The following is a 16,340-nucleotide window of genomic DNA, read 5'->3' as shown; positions in this document are numbered from 1 at the left end:
TAGACTACAGGCCGTAAATCACTCATGACACATTTTATTATTAATATTTTAGTGAATATTCTTTAAATTTTCAATTCAGAAAAATCACGACTTGTACACACTAGATACTCAGGCCTGCTAATGGTTTTGGAATGCATTATCATGAAGGATTAACTTTAATGGCATTATTTCATTTTTAATTAAAAATAAGCTTTAAGAATTGTAGGGAAGCTAAATTGTTATTATAAGCTTGGTCTGACCTGCTTGCAGAAGCACATGTGATGTATATTTGGAGCGCACCAACAGCGCTCCCTCTGCCCACAAGCCAGAGATACTAGAGGTGCTTCTTCTCTGTCTCTGCTGGGCCTCTGAATTGCGAATAGGCCAAATTTCTGCACTGAAGAAGCAAAGCCCCTCATGGAAAACTGTCCTGATGTCAGGCACCAGCCTCCTCCTGCTCTGAAGACAACAGGGGTCACTGAGGAATTAATTCTGGGTGACATACACACAGTGTCATGTTGGGAGCAGTGCAGTGCCTAAAGAATAAATGCAGCTTCTATCTGGCTTCTCTGAACAATTCTGCAAGTTTCAGAAGGCTAAGTTTCAATTTACTCAGAAGAAACTGAGGCTCTGAAACCATAAGCAATTCCTATCCCAGTGAAGGGACTGGTATTTTTTTCCTAGAGACAGATAACAAAACACAGTTCAGAATTTGAAGACTGCAGCGAAATCATGATTAAAGCCCATTCAGCGGAGCAATTACTATTATTTTCAGCAGTAAATTACTTCCTATTCATTCCGTGCCTTCCCCTGGTGCTACTGTAGGGTTCTGATAAGGGAGAAATAACTGACACAGATATTTACTGGGAAATTAAGAGAAGGGAGAAGTTAGTTACAAGACACTACTTGCCCTTTATTTAGTCTATATAAAACACAGATCTAGATTTGCTAGCATATTACATTTTTAGAAATAAATCCACATATTCCAGATACCTCTCCATGCACTACCAACCTGTAACACTGATAACAGTGATGAACATGTAGCTAAACCAATAATACACAATGACTCCGTCTTAACACTTCAGGAATATTAATTCCTTGATAGAAATAGTACAAAATTAAAATGAAGAGCTACAGTGTATCAGTCATTTAAATATTCACATACATTTAGACGTAATACAGTCCTGCTGCAAAACACTAGAAAAATACTCAGATAATTAAAGGGTTATTTTGACTCCTCTGCAAAACGACATCAGCCTTCAGCAAAGGCTGAAACCCTCCAGATATTAAAATGTACAACATTTGCTGCCTTCATTACATTTTTCTGATGCATAAATCTATCTATCCAGATTATCCCATAATGATATGTACGCTGATTATATTTACTAACTCTTCTATAACTTTCTGTACAGAAAGGCTTGGCACCATGCTGCAGCTCTCTTTCAGGACCATATTTTATTGCCCATTTCTCATGTTAACATACTCCAAAAAATATTTAGTAAACTTAGATGTAAGGCAAGTAAGTAAAATGCAACAGTATCTAAGAATTTTAAAAAGTACTGAGTCAGCATGGTGCTCAGGTTTTTGTATATCCCTAGTACCAATCCCTAAAGACACAGAAGAAAGGGGATGTCAGAAAATACACAAATGGACTTCAAGGTGTACCACATAAAGCCAAGATGCACTAGTAATAAACGACAGCAAAGAAAAGTTCAATCAGACTTAAATAAGAAATTTCCCAAGTAGAGCTGGTACGGACATACTGTATTGCCCAAGGAGACTATAGAACCTCCACCACTGGAGATTTTTGAATGGGGCAAAACCCTGAAAAATCTGCTCTGACTACAGTTTTCCTTGCTTTGAACAGGAAGCTGTACTGGTTGACTTCCAGTTTTACCAGAAGACGTCAAAAACGTATTGTATTTTTCTGCTAATTATATAGCTTGACGAATCTTTAAAGATCAGGTTATATATCCGCCTTACAGACTAGCTGCAATAAGTAAATGCATGTGTGTAAGTTACATGTAAGCTTTACCTGAAGCAATATTATTTTATGGGGGGGAAAGGTTATTGACAAAACTATGTAAACCTTACTGTCTTCCAAACTTCAGGAGAACTTAAGTCACAAGTAAAATTTATATGCACTTACATAAAAAGAAATTCTCCCACTGAAGCTTAAAAATTGTGTCAGATTTATAAACTTTACTGTTTCAATACCTCTCCTATATTTTACTCCTATGCTTCTTTATAATATACAATATACATATACAAAGATATGCCCAAGCTATTGAAGTATTAACTAAGAAAGAACTAGATGTAATCTAGTAGTTATTCTGTAATTAAACTAGAATCAGCTACAGGGAGCATTGTCAACTTGGAAAACTTGCAACTTGCTTTTGGTTCTCTTTCTAACTAGTGACACACTCAGGAAATGTTTGATTGTACATTTAGAAGCATGTAATGGACTTAATAAAATTTAAAATGCTTTTAATTGCTGCTGTTAATGATCCGCAGAGTTTCAAACTAATAAAACTTGGTTTAATGTTTCTTTTCTTTACCATCCTTCCCCTTTTAACATTATGTTAAAAAAAAAAAAAGTTATAAAATGTTTATTTATGGCATCAGTGGTTGCATGCACAGTTACCACAGGAACAGACTCAGATCTGCAATGATGTAGGAGTATCACTTTTATCCTACACAAGTCATCACCCAAAGTTCTTGTAAGATGAGCATACATCAATAGCTGAGAAACTCAGGATTATGTATTTTCCTTACATGCTGTCCTTTTTGAACATATTTGAAAAACATATAGGAAGACATCTAAAACAGGAATAAGTTATTAAAGAGGTCCATTTAATCTACATATGAGGAAATCAGAGATTATGAAGTAAGAAAAATAAAACAAAGCTGGACAAAACCTAATGTTTCGTACGAACACTAAAATTATCCTAGACACTATATACTTACTACATTTGGGCAGGCTTCAATGGAACTACAGTGGCTGTGATCCCTAAATTAGTTACAGCTACTTTTCTTTAAACTCTTTTTAGCTGTAAACACATTTATGAAACACATCAGTTTATTATCAATAAATGAAAGCTTTGTAAGGTATTTTTTCAAATCATAAATAAATTGATGTCCTTCCACCACAAATGAAAACAGAAGAGCTGTCTTTCTAGAGCCTTCCATTTTCCAATCTATTAAAAACATCTCTGATTTCTAGAGATAATTTCTGTCCTGTAAAATGCTTACATTTTGATTCTTGAATAAGAAACTCTCTTCATCCTTTCTTTGCTGATGTTGGGAAACTACAGATTATTAAAATATGCTTCTCTTTTCCAGGCAATTTCTCTTATCAAGTTTCCTAAATTTACCTAGATTATATGCCAGCCTTGTTAGAATGAGGGCATTTTTCACAATAAAATTTTATGAGGAATAATGTGAAGTCGAAAAATTCTACTTCTGTTATTATAAACAATTCCTCTGACTCCTACCAATTAAAAGTACCCTCTCTTCAGTCTGTTTATCTTAATCATCTGTGAGACACCATTCTTCTCCTTATTTTCCACTTCCATCAGCAGGTTTTTATTAGTAAGGACAGTGAGGAACATAAACAGTTGCTGTACAAACAGTGTTGACAGTAGCTACCTAGCTGACTTCACACCACTTAGAATATTTTCAAACTTGACTATGTTTAAATAACTCTCTTCACACTTTTAAATATACACCAATGAAAAAGCATTATTTTAGAAATACACATTCAAGTCAGCCAAAGCAAAAGTGAGAATTTTGTTTTAAACAAACCTTGAACTGGGGAGACTGATATCCTGGAGCCACCCTGCCAGGAGCACCTGCTGGGACTGAGACACTCTGGGCAGAACAGACCAGCTAACATCACTCAATGAGTGACAGGAGAGCAGCAGATGAATTCCCCATAGACAAACTGATAAAGCACAGACTACAGAAATGGACAGTGAGATAAAACACCTGGGAGTCCTCATGGGCACCAAGCAAGATGATAAGCCAGCAGTGTAGCCTTGCAGCAGGGAAGGCCAAAAGCGTCTTGTGCTGCATTAGGAAAATATGTTGTCAGCTGGTCAAGATCATTCCAGTCCACTCAGCAATGCTGAGACATGCCTGAAGGGTTGTGTCCACTCATGGGCTGCCCAGTACAAGCAAACATAAGCATTCCAGAATTCAGTCCAGTGTAGGACTGCCAAGATGATTATGGGACTGGAGCATCTGACATGGTGAGCCTGAAAGCACTGAGATTCCAGCCTGGAGAAGGCTCCAAGCGATCTTACCAATGTGTATAAATACCTCAGGGTGATAAGGGTAAATACTTCTGTGTGGTGCCCAGCAACAGGGTAAAAGGCAATAGGCAAAAACTAAAACAGATTAAATTCCACCTAAACAAAGGAAAGCCCTTTTCTACTCTATGGTTGCACAACAGCTGCCCAAGCAGCAAGCTGCTTTATTAGACAATCACCAGACACCCTTTCTAACCAGGTATCCTATGGTTCTTTGTGGAAGAGACAAAAGGAAGGCAAATTCATCTATCCATCAATATAGACTATGGGCTAAATGTCAGTGGTTTTCTATGCACACACCAAGCCTTTAATAAGACAAAACAGTTGCTGTGTTTGACTTCAGTATACGAAGGCAAGTTGTTTACTTGACTTAGGAAAAGCTTCACTGTGCAGATACAAGAAAAGAAGATCTTTTTCTCTCCCATGCTTTTTCTGATGCCCATTGCCTGTAGCCCTAAACAGTATGGGAACCACCTAACACAGAGATTAAGGCAATGTATTTGTTTTCACCAGCCAAATAATTTGCCTTATTGTCTGTTGAAATGTCCATTTGTATCAGCAAACTTCCATCACTTTAATGAATTTCTGTGCGTCTCCTCCAGCAAGTACTCAAGCAGTAAAGCTAGTTTAACCAAAGGAGGGTAATGGGAAATCATCCCTCTCCTGTGATAAACCCTCTTCTCTCACATCAAAGTATTGACGGTTTTGTTTCACAACTGTAGGAAAAATAAGAGGAACCAAGAGAACGTCACAGAGAAAAGCTAGAACATCTCATTCATGAAGAGCAGGCACCTGTGCACTGACCCAATTAGGCATTCAAACACTTGTCACTTTGGAGCTGGCTGGTTGTCACTCATCCAATTAGCCCCAGGGGATGTATTGTATGGTGGCATTCCCTGACAGGAGAACTGGAGCAATGGAGGCGATGAAGGCACAGTGACAGGGTGCCAGGATCCTGGTGAGTGAGAGCAGCCAGTAGCGAAGCCAAAGAACTACAGAGCTTCCTTAACTTGTTTACCATGCAAAAAGCCTTTCAGAGTCTTCAATGGTCTTTTTTTTTTTTTTTTTCAGAGCAGTCTAGTTTAAAAACCTTACAGTAACAGTTCTCTTTATCCAATGATGCATTTAACTCCTGAGTGACTAACACAAGAATGATTTCAGAAGACGCAAAAAACAACCAAGCAAACAAAATATCTTCATTGCAGGGAGAGATGCAGTAAATGTTACTTTCAGTAACACTGCCAGCAAGTAATTCAGAAGTCAAAATGCTTCAGTGACCGTCTCTTCCCTTCTCTGTTTTAAATATGTGACTGATGCTTTCAGATGCTCTGTCTGCTTGGCCACATAAATGAGGGATAAAATGCTTTACAACCATCCACGCCTACATACTGTAAAATATATAGAAGTTCTGTTCCACTTAACTACATATACCACCACATTCAAGACCACCAAATAAGATTTTTTGTTTTAAAAAATGCAGGTACTAAACTAGTTTGCAATGCAAACACAAGAGCAGGGAGGTTTTCATGGGGGATTGGGAAAAGCTGTTAGGACCTTCAGATTTCAGAATGTTCCCATCACTAAATCTGTGGTCTATGTTAGAAGAAAAAACTTCCAATTTTTTTGCATAATATTTCATGTTCTCTCTAAGTCCATTTTTCCAGACTCAGTGATTCACTAGTTGACTTTCCCCAACACCTGTTTTCTCCACTAAAGAAGAACATCAGAGATGATTCAGGCTATCTGCATTTATGTTAAGCTATGAAATATTTTTAGCTGCTTTTCTAGTTAACACACTTTGATATGACCTTCAGTTAAAATCTGAGTTGAAATTTAAAAAAAAAAAATAATCATATAACATGTTATATGACTATCCTGGATAATACATAATAGAAGCTGAATTCAAAGACAGAAACTTGAGAGATAGAAAATCAATGCCAGTAGTTTGAACTTTTTTCCCCACTTAGCAAGGGAAAATAAAATTTAGAAGGAAAATTTATCTCACCTTTGTACAAATAACTTCTGAGAAAGTTGGTCTCTCTCATTACTTTTCCTCCTTTTCTTATCTCCTGTATGACAGGTATTTATGTTACTGCCTTGCCTGAAAAAAATAACACACAACCTGAAATATTTATAGAGGCAAATAATTACATTCATTCTTAAATTAGAACAAATACTTCATATATGCCTTGCTAAGGCCGCAATACTAAATTTAATTAAGTCAAAGTAAATGATATTTTAATAGTAACTAATTAATATATGTTGGGCCAAAGGAAAACAAGAAGCATTTGAAAGAAAAGCAGCTCCCTAGGTTTCAAAGTTGTGTTTTGCATTTAGCTCTCTAAAATAGCCACTTACATCAGATCAAACTAGAGCAACCATAGTTTATCCAGATTCACTGCACCATTAGGGATAACCAGTCAGTGCTGCACAAAGCTTGAGCAAGGCAATCAGGAAGCCTAAGAACTTCTTCCCAGTGTTCAATAACCCAGCTTAAAGCACACTAGGTACCTCAGGACTAAACACTTAGTGCTCTTTGTGCTACAGGTGTCCAAAACTCTAAAGACATCCACTGGAAGAGGTGGTAGCAGCTGACAGCAGGCCTCTGTTGCAAGAAAATGTTTGGTCACAGACAGTACTTGCCCTGAAAGACAGGGCTGTGACTTAAGGGAAATTTTTAATTTAACTCCCACTTCCTAGGAGAATATCCTAAATTCCAGTGGAAGGATGGGACTAACATCCCTGTTCCCCTCCTCCCCCAGTTTAAAAGCACCAAAAACACAGCAGGAGAGGTTTGTTTTGAATTCAGCTGCTACCTTCTTCATTTACTGACAAGAATTCTGCAACAAGTTCCTCTCATCTCTTAGTTTTTGTTACTTTAACCTATTTTAAACACATTTAATGTTTTGTTGAGAACAAGTTGCCTATCTTTCCATGGTAGTGCACATGAGGAGTTTCAAATAAGCAAGGCTCAAGAAGGACCAGGAATTTTGAAAGTGAGCTTCAAAAACCTGAGGACTCCCCTTACAGTCTTTCAGCTTTAACGGTTTGCTTATCAGCAAACCCAGTTATGCTTGCCACAATATGCAGTCCTTATTTCAGTGTACTGGTGATGAACTGCAGCAAATTACCATCACTACAGCACCTGTTATTTTGTGTCCCATACATAAAAATATATACATTCTATTTGTAGGAAAGTAATTAAAGTTCCTTGTTTAGTCTTAACTGCAGAGTGATGCTGTTTTGTGAAGTAAACCAGGAGAGACTGCAACATCCCAGCTTACAATGGTGATACAGGAAGATCAGTTTAATTTCTCATCAAATTGATAATTCAATCATACAATTTCTTTCCATATACTTTTAAAAGACTTTTTATTGTTAGATTGGCCTGCCAGTTGGCCAAACCTTAATTGGTGACTAGAACTCTCTTGTAGCTATTTCTTTCAGTAAGAAGCAACACTTCTCATAAATTTTTTACCATGTTCCTCCAAAACAAGTTGCTGCTCTTACATAATAAAACATCAGAAACAATACATTATCTTTGTAACATCAGGAGTTTTGACATATGTGTATAATTTATTTCACTATGGTGAAATTCTTTTAGGAGATTCACTTCATTGCCCTAATCTTTATTCAGGCACTCAAATCACTTCCAACTCCCCACCTCCATATTCTGTTGGAAAAGCTGCCTGCAAACCAGCAGGACCTGGATGAGCCAAAGTCAACACAGAACTTGCATTCAGCTGTGCTACACACGTGCAGCTCCTAACTGACCACAGCACAGCCTGACAGTGATCACATAGATCCCATGACACCGTGGTACTGCTACATCCACCTTGCCACTCACGCTGTTTCCTGGCTGGTTCAGTCCCCCAGCACACTGTCTCCAAGACAAAACCTGAATGTTCTTTAGGGAACGTTCCAGCCTGAAGAATCCTTCCAAACAACAGCATGGGTAAGACTGCCTTAAGTTTTGATTCTCCACTCTTGCCAGCCCTGCAGTCCTCGTGTTCCAGGCACTGCATCTTCATTTGCAGCCTCTGCCTGCCTCTGTGGGACCCACTGGAGCAGACCCCAGGATTTACACTATTAGCCTGTAATATTATGACTTTGATGGGCTGCAACACAGCTCCCACTATCCCAGGTTCTCTGAACTAAAAGACACCAGCTACTTATCAGGGCTGCAGGAACACCACAGCGCCCAAACCACACGCAGATTATGGTCAGCCTTCTTTTATAAGAGACTCATTTTCTAAAGCATTAAAATGAAGATGTAGCCCAGCCCTTGCCAACCAGCCTGCCTTGATGACAGGTATTTGTCCCTGTCTTCTTGTTTTTGCCGCTTAAGAACATCTGTAGCCTCAAGGGCATTGTTTAAAAGCTAGGCATGTTCTGAAACCCAGGGATGACTTGTATAAGACCTGATACACAGCAGAAAACCACAGCTCTGTTGACACCATGGGTAGTCTTTTCCAGACTTCTAGGATTCACTAAAAGAAGGGGAAAAACAAGTCGGAAATAAAAATCAAGGAGGAGGGTAAAAATGATGGTTCTAAAACAAGTCCCTAGATTAGATGAAATGTGTTTTAAAATTTATGAGATATTTGGGGTCATATAATGTGCTTTGTCACTAAAATATCGTGGAAACGTAAAGCACACTTTTTAATTTTCTGCACCTGACATTATGCTTACTGCATACTTATTTGTTCAGATGTTCATGAAATAACTATAATTTACATAGTATTGTTGCTTCTCTTGTAAAACTGTTGATATGTTTCAGGGAAGCTAAATTTAGAAAAAGAAATACATGGATTCCAATGGGTAACTATGTAAAAAGCTCAAATGTGAAAAATCCAAAATATCCATTTTTTATTTCATAATCTGATTGACTAAATGGTTTAACATAAAATGTACTCCAAAATATTCTTTAAAATGTCAAGACACTTTAATATTTTTAATGTAACCTTAAAAAGCAATAGAGACAATATGCCGCTTTCACATAAAATTAATAATGTACCTATATACACATATATATAATTCAGTTTCTGTTTACTTTAAAATACTGTGCAAAGTTCTTTAATATAAAATATTTGCTTTGTGATATTTAATGCATTTAAGCACAGTTTTATGCAATCTAGTACTGCAGAGCTCCATTGTTCAGCCTTGTGTAATTTCTTCTTTCAGAGCTAAGGATTAATGAGGAGCTCTCAGAAAAGGAGAAACCACCCTGGTTGGTTGATGAGGGCAGTGATCCATCTTGCTGTCATATCTATCTTGTTTCAGGGTGTGACCAACCCCAGATGATTCTGCCAAAGTAATAATGGAAAAAAATATACTGGAAATACAACAAAAGTAGTTTTTTGTTATTTTCATTTCTGATACACACCCTCATGAAGACAGTTCCTAGAGTGGGTAGTCCAGCCTAGATTACATTAACATCCATAAGAATAATGCCCAAATTTTTTGCATATCATTCTAACCAAGAGAGAACACAGACTTCATCTGATCTTTAATATGTTGCAAAGTCATGCCCTTCCTTCATGGATACAAATTATAACCTCATTTTTTCAATTCCTAGACTATTAATCAAAGTTGAATGTTCCCAGTAAGTTACATAGCATAGGTTTATTCTCCTGTTCAAAGTTATAACCTGAATTTTTCCACAACACTTTATTCCAATAAATTAAACTAATACATAAATATCAGCTATTTGAGTGACTGAGAGTACTAGAAAAGGCAACTCAGCCATTACCGTGTGTATGTAGCTATACAGCTGTCTTGGTCCTCTTCCTTTGTTGGTGGGTTACTCTTTCCTTTCTTCCTGTTCGTAAATGGTAAGAATTTGTACCACACTCCCCTTCAAGTTGCAAACTTGACGAAACTCTGGTGCTAAGCCCTGCTGTTGCTGGCCTGTGTGCAGGGGCACATACAAGAGGGGCCGTTTCCAGCCGCCCGTCGCTTTGTCCTCGGCCCTCCCAAGCTTCTGTGTGATCAGCACAGGCTTTGTGGCCATACAATAGGGGTTAAACATTTCCCTGTATTTATAGAAAAGCAGAGCTAAATCTGCTTAGCTGCATGAACCTTTTAATAAAATTACGCTCACGCTATTTAGGCATTTTTCCCATTTGTTCGGTTTTTAAGAGTAATTTAAAAATTTAAACAACTATATATATATGTATGTATGTATGCTTTTTCATTATATGTAGTACATAAAAAACTGCAATCAACATTAAGATTTTTATCCAGGTCTTATATTATTCACAATTTCCTTCCAAGCAGTTACCTGTGACTTGCCTATTTATTTAGAGATATAGTTTCATTTCTCCTTTACAGTTATTCTACTTGACAACTTGCCAGTGGGACAATTCCCTATCTCCAAGAGCATGTTTAAGAGACAGATCTCTGTGATCACGACAAGCAAAGCAACCACACGAAGACGAGAGATTTGCAGGACAGAGATGTTCTTCTGAGAGAGCCCAAGGCAGAGCCAAGGCCGAGAGCCCTTCTGCCTGTTTATTTCTTACTTTTTATACATTTGTGGGTCTGGCTGTGGATTGGCTTCTGGAGTTATCACCTCCCAGCCGAATGGCCAGACCAACTGTCAGTTACAATTGTTTTCAGGTTAGAAATATGCAAACAAAGGACAGAGAATGAAAAACAAAGGATTTGTTTATGTTACATGTGTGAGAAAAGGCAAAAACTGCTCCTAATATTGTAACAGAAGCTAAAAAGTCTGACTCCATCTTACGAACAATCAAAAGGCTTTAAAAAATTCAGAAAAACCAGCGTGACAGATCTCTGCAAAAATTACAATCTCTGTGGTGATATTCCAGTGTAAGGAAGAAATTTAAAATGTAATGAGAAATAAAGGAAAACATTTTAAGGAATCAAATGTGCTTGCCTGCAGTCCTAAAGACGCTGATTTCATACACCATATGAGCCTCCCAACCACCTTCCTTTCCAAGGAACTACCTTGAAGCAACACTGGTACAGAAAACTAACATTTTTTTCAACTCCTAAAGAAAGAAACTGTATTTAAAACTTTCTCATTTGTTCCATTACAAATCCAGGTTTTTCTCCTGTTTTTGTTTGTGGTTGGGGTTTTTTTGTTTTTGTTTTTTTTGTGTGTGTGTGGTTGTTGTGGTTGGTTTTGGTTGGGTGGTTGGTTTGAAGGTTTTTTGCTTGTTTGATTGACTTTTTTGGTTTTGCTTTGATTTTGTTTGATTTTTATTTTTTGTTTGTTTGAGGGGGGTTGTTTGTTTTGGCTTTTTGTTCATTTGTTTCGGTTTTTTAAGTCCAGTTAAAATATTTCTAACTTTAAGGGATTTGCACCTTTTTATAGGCAGCAGTAGCAGGATCAATTCTGTCAGTCTCTATTAGCACCAAAGTCAGTTCAGAACAATAACTTCATCTGGTCCTTTTGAAACCTATTCCATTTTCAAGGCTTCTTACAACAATGTTTTTCCTCACAAAAGCAAGAGCTTGACATAATGTACTTCAAAGCAGAATGCCAGTGAGGTTCAGTAATGACGGCATCCACCTTAACACTTAAACTTGCCAAAACAGTACCAGAGTATCCTAATTTGAGCTCAAACTTCATATATGTGTCTTGATTCTAAAGCTGCAATCACTTAGCTAAGAAGGATAAAAGAACGGAGGGTAATTACCATTACAGGTCATTAATTGTTTTATGTGGAAATTTATCATCAAATGTGTAGTGTCAATCAGGCAAAACCTCTGCCATTCAGTTACTTATCTTTAACTGCACATTTAGAGCTGTACATTCACACAACAACAGCAGACATGAAACTGTAAATAAGAGGGTACTTACCATGTCACAAATGTGGCACAGTATTTGTCTGTTGTTTTTATTTAGTTACATTTAATTATTGGAAAAGCTCAATTCTCAAAACTATTTTCATGGTTTTAATCACTCCTTCCAAAATTAAGTCCCAGAAGAAAACAATTTGGGCAATGCAGTAGGTTAATTATTTGCTCCCCTCTGCCTTTGACAGCATATTATATCAAGAAATCAGCTCATATATAACTGATTGACCAGAGTTTTTGTGTTTAACTGGGTTTAAGCAGAAATCGCCCTCTAAATTTTAGAGCTGAATGATGGAGGTGTAGGGCTCAGTTTGTCATCTGATTGACCAAGCCTAATCAGAATTATTTCTGCACACTGCTTCACTACAGCTGTAGATCCATTAAACACTAAATGCTCCAGAGGCCCATTCCCCTTCAGCTTCCCACTGCGACTCCCACTTTTCAGACAGTAACTACTCAGTGGGCTACTCAAAACACTCAAAAAATGGAGGTGCTATATTTAATGGACAGCTCAAAACCCATAGCAAAATCTGTCACTTGAATGTTAGGACAGCAGCTATCATAATAAAACAGGCTCTTTGTGGTGGAGACTTAAAAAGAAGCCTTTGAAATGGTTCCTTTACTTCCCAATACATTTTTATTAGGAGGTTTTCAGTCACAATAGTTTATTTCTTCAACAGAAATAATCATGTCTGCCTCTGGAAATGTTCACTGCAATATGCACTTTTTTTTTTTTTAATCTTAGTACCATTTTAGCCTCAGGAAGCTTTAAACTAATATAACCATTATGAATGACTTAGGGCACAATTTACCTATTAGCACGTGTAATATAAAACTTTTTTTTGACCTCTTGAACTGTTTAAGCAGAAAAAAATCTGTGATGTGCACATACAGCACACAATTCCCTATTTTGAGGTTAGGGCAATGAAGAGCGAAGACTCACAATCACAGTATGATAATAAAATGGGCTGCTTCTTTTACCAGTTACTTTGCACATTGAATGTTTTAAAAGCTTCTGTATCCCTAACAATTACAACTGAAGTCATGTCAATATTATAATTTTTAAAGTATTGAAAGGTACACCATTAAGTCTTCTGGTATGCCCAAACAACCAAGATGGTATTTCATTTTGATGATCACACCAGAACCAAGATTAGGCACACTGGATAATATTACTAGTACTACTGTTTGTTTGAAAAGCAAGAGGCAAAATGTTTCCATTTCCTACATGAGACTTAAAGAAATGCATAGCTTTGCTTTAGCTTTGTTCCTTGTATATGTTTTGATAGATTCATCTTCTCTTGGCCATGTTTTTGCATATACAAACTTGATTTTTTTATTATTTTTCATTTTCTAGCTTCAATTTCCTTTACCAGTAAAGTTTTCAGCAATCATAATTTTGTGTGTAAAAATTTTGAGTTTCTTTATGAAGAATGCCTTTATGATTGTGAAGTCTGAAAATACTTTAAAGTGGAGATGACATTCAAAAAGACAGTTTCACAAGGACAACAAGATATGCAAGATCATTATTCACAGTCACCTCCGTATCCTTATCCCAAAAAGTCAACCCAAGTACTTGGGTTGAGAGGTAAATTTTAAAGAGTATCTAATAAATTAAGTGATGCTACAAAGCAAAATTGTGAAGAGCAGAATCCTCTAAGGATTATAGAATTTATTTTAAAACTTCATCATAACCACTTCTACTGGCTTTAAGCTGATGCCACAGAAATTTCATGGACATACTTAAATTAAACCATTGCTGTTGCTCTCTCAGTAATCATTTATTCCTTCTGCATTTTTTTCCTACAAACAACAGGATGCCCTCTCTATACAAGAACATAGCCAGTTACCAACACATTATGGTAGAGAAATCAGGTTAAGTAATTTTTAACTAGACCTGAATAACTATTCTTTATTCCAAAATAATTGTAGCATGTATGTCCTGATCACAATTCTTAGACATTTGTCTCCTTTCTACATTTTTCTGAAGTTTATTGTACCATCCAAAGCAGACTATCTGCCAGATACAGAAAACCCCTTCTCAATGCTCGGGGGATGCAGACTCATACAGATTCCATTTCTCTTAATCCTTTACAGGGAGAGCCTTTGTTCACATACATAAGGCCCATAAGCCATTTATCACACAGAGAGGTTGCCAAGGAGTGTGAGATTTCCCCGAAGTGATTCCAGCACAGCTGACTGAGAAGGGTCCTCTTCAAATAACTCAAGGTTCATTCACTTGATTATTTTACCAGCACATCCAGTTAAGTCTTGTACATGGGCTCTCTTTATGTTTTCATGCTATTTTTGAATGAGGAAGTTCCATAGTAAGACACACAGCATTAACTTTAATTATACTACCCGTTTCTCTAGCACTGTTCTCCATCCCTTTTCATAGCGAAACAAATGCTTTGCCCTTCCTCTTTGTGCGCAATGAGTATCCTTGACTACTGGATGCCTAAAGCCATTTAAATATACAGAAACGCAGTGTAAGTGTAGACAAATGTGCACTTCCCAACCTCAGGATGTGGATATTTATCAGCAGCTAGAAAACCAATTGCAGCTTCAGGAACAAAACAGATCTGCTGGTTCTGCAGTGCCTGTAGCTAACTAGAAGTTACTGAACTACAGACATCAAGTGCATAGTCAAAATGAATTTACATAATCTACTAATTAAAAACAAACAACAAACACCCCCCCCCCAAAACAAACAAACAAAACCCACACAGAATCAAGCCTGGGCAAGAAAGGGAAAGGAAGAAGATAATGAAGATGACAGCTACAAAGTGAGGTTACAATCTTGATTCTGTAAAAAAAGCCAAACCAACCAAATAGGAACACAAAACAAAAAGCACCATTCAAAGAGCATCATTTAAAAGATCATTCAAATAGGCAAACAAAAAATCCCAACACGACAGAATCAAGATTCTGTCCATTCTCAAGGGAAGGAAAAAAAATATTGAAATAGAGTCTTCTTTGGATGTAGATATCTTTTTGGGATGCTTCAGCTGTCCAAGAGTTTTGTTTTTCTTGGTAAGGCATATATGGCTTGAACTTCTGCATGTGTTATTTGCGCTATACCTGAGCCTGCACTACACAAAGAAAATCTGGCAGGAATAAAGGCCACATTCAGCTGCTGATATTCCTCTGCCCACCCTCATCTACCATCACACATAGAAAGATCAAATTATCAGTGCTTTAAACTTTACTTGAACGCTCTCTAGCTATCTACCATTCTTCCTCTGTATCATTTTGATAGAATTTAGAAGCTGTCTGCTTGAATTCTGTCAATAACTTGACTGACAACGTGAAACTCAGTTTAGCAACCTGAAACTCCTTAAGGGCTGTTTTCAGTACATACACACAGAGCATGCCAAGCATAGAAAAGAACTGGGCTCCCCAAAGCACTGGCACAGAAAGCTTTAATTTTCTTTTAAATAACAGCATGGAGAAAGTGGTGCTCCTTTACACTGAGCAGCACTGGCTGTGGCTCACCCAGTCTTCAGCACTTTGCCCCTCAGTGACACAGCTTGTTTAGAGAGACAGGGAAGACAATCCAATCTCTCTCCCTTGTAGATCACATCTGAGGAACATATTGAAGAAAAAAAAAAAAGAAAAATACTTTTTTCTACCCCTTTGTCCATGCTACCCAACGATCCTAAAACACAATGACAATGACTAGGGATTTTCCTCATAGAAAAACCACGGGGAGTTGCATCTACCTAGCAGAGAGCTACATTTTATCTCAAGTCTCTCTTCCAGCAAGTATTGCAGTCAAGGCTGTTTGCTGGAAAAGACACAAAGCCATAATAATTCTTCCACTTAGTTTCAAATATAAGATTTTCATTCAATAAACCAGCACTCAGCAGTAAAGCAGTCTTAATAAAAAACCAGATGGAGACACCTCCTGACGCCCTGATTCTGTGCCAGTCTTGCTGTGTTCCAGCTCTTCCCTCGAGGCACCACTGCTGTGCACAACTGGAACGGCACAAAGTGGGGAAGGGAAGGGGATGTTAAAAACTGAGCAGCTACACATGATAGCTGTGTGAACAGGCACACCCACAGTGGGCACAGTTGCTGTGGCATGGAAGCCCCCATTTTAATAAATTTGACCATTTTCAAAAGGGAAAAGTTGCACATAACTGCATTTCTGGGCTTCATCCTCCACAAACTTTCACTTTAAACCTGGTTTCTATTTCTGAGACTAAATCATGAACATCTATC

The 16,340-nt window shown here is 37.4% G+C and overlaps 1 protein-coding gene across 36 annotated transcripts in view; it reads right to left on the bottom strand.

Moving 5' to 3' along the window:
* NRCAM (neuronal cell adhesion molecule) overlaps positions 1-16,340 on the bottom strand; it is a 147,463-nt gene that overhangs the window by 94,619 nt on the left and 36,504 nt on the right. For 34 of the 36 annotated variants that reach the window (XM_040061070.2, XM_040061072.2, XM_040061073.2 and 31 more), the window contains exon 2: positions 6,295-6,390. The exons of the other annotated variants lie outside the window; for them this stretch is intronic. The gene's annotated coding sequence lies outside the window, so the exon portion shown is untranslated. The remainder of the gene's footprint in view (positions 1-6,294; positions 6,391-16,340) is intronic. 36 annotated transcript variants of the gene reach the window in all.

The sequence above is a fragment of the Hirundo rustica genome, chromosome 4 (assembly GCF_015227805.2).
Source record: "Hirundo rustica isolate bHirRus1 chromosome 4, bHirRus1.pri.v3, whole genome shotgun sequence".
In the NCBI taxonomy this organism is placed as follows: Eukaryota; Metazoa; Chordata; class Aves; order Passeriformes; family Hirundinidae; genus Hirundo; species Hirundo rustica.
This window is presented reverse-complemented; position numbering and strand designations above follow the sequence as displayed.